The sequence below is a fragment of the Chrysochloris asiatica genome, unplaced genomic scaffold (assembly GCF_000296735.1).
Source record: "Chrysochloris asiatica unplaced genomic scaffold, ChrAsi1.0 scaffold02871, whole genome shotgun sequence".
NCBI classification, from domain to species: Eukaryota; Metazoa; Chordata; class Mammalia; order Afrosoricida; family Chrysochloridae; genus Chrysochloris; species Chrysochloris asiatica.
In genome coordinates this window covers 1,208-2,360 of record NW_006411389.1, presented here as the reverse complement: position 1 = coordinate 2,360, position 1,153 = coordinate 1,208, and the positions used below count along the sequence as shown (strand labels likewise).

General features: G+C 36.4%; 1 protein-coding gene across 1 annotated transcript in view; it reads left to right on the top strand.

The window, feature by feature from the left end:
* The window catches only part of LOC102828659 (mothers against decapentaplegic homolog 5-like), a gene marked incomplete at both ends in the record, with an annotated part of 3,542 nt that overhangs the window by 1,590 nt on the left and 799 nt on the right, over nucleotides 1–1,153 (top strand). The window lies entirely within an intron of this gene.

The following is a 1,153-nucleotide window of genomic DNA, read 5'->3' as shown; positions in this document are numbered from 1 at the left end:
GTTCCGTTCTCTTTTTACTTTACTGCCAAGTTGCTGTAATTTGTTTTTTAAGATGAAATTGCTTACTTATTGCTCACTTTTGTGCATCGATTTTCTTTACTACAGCAGAGTAAGAGATTGATTTAGTAAATTCTGATATTTTGCAATCAGTTTTCCCTTTTTTTCAAATATCTGGTTTTAGAATCCTTTTTTTCATGAGTGATTTTTATTTTCTCAGAAGTAAAAGTTTTTATTATCACGTTCTGATGTAAGTCTATATCTTACATGTATACAGAGGTATGTGTATACAAGGATGTTCCTTGTAGCACTGTCTATATATTTAAATACACTTAAAATATATTTAAAATGTCGGTTGATAGGGAATATTCTAAATGTCTATTGGTAGACAGTTAAAATATGGTGGATTCATTCTAGAAGTATGTACAACACTTACAACATATACACGGGGACTTCAAAAAGTTTGTGGAAACCTGAAATGAAGAAATAATGAAAATTTCCCATGAGTTTTTTGAAATACCCTCATGGATATGTGTTGGTAGGTCTGTAGTTTGGGCTATAGTAAAATCTCCAGGATACATTGTTAAGTTAAACCAGGGAGTATATGTATCGGTGTGCTGCCCTTTTTTGTTAATGCACACACAGATACCCTTCCTCACACATGTTGTTGTTAAGTTCCACTGAGTTAGTTCTGACTCATAGAGACCCTGGATAGTGTTTCCAAGGAGTGCCTGATAGGTTAGAAGTGCTGACCTTGCAGCTTAAACTGGCCTTGCTGTCCAGTGCTTCTCCTACAGCACCACACCAGGACTCCTCTCCACACATACAGCCACATAAAAATAGTCTGTAGAAACATATATATGTCATTAAATTCGTGTTTCAAAAGATATACAGCAAACGAATGGCAGTTGCTAGCTCTGAGGAATAAAACGACATTTTTGAGGGGGTAGGAGCCTATGTTCAGCTTTAGCTATGTGTTTTTTATTTTTAGTATTGAGACTATATTCACATTTTGTACATATCTATGTAAATATATGGATCCTGGTGTGGCGCTGTGGTCTAATGCATCAGACTGCAAAGTCATCTGAACTGCAAGGTCGGTGGTTCAAGCTCACCAGCTGCTCCTTGAAAACCCTATACAGGGTCGCTCTAGGTC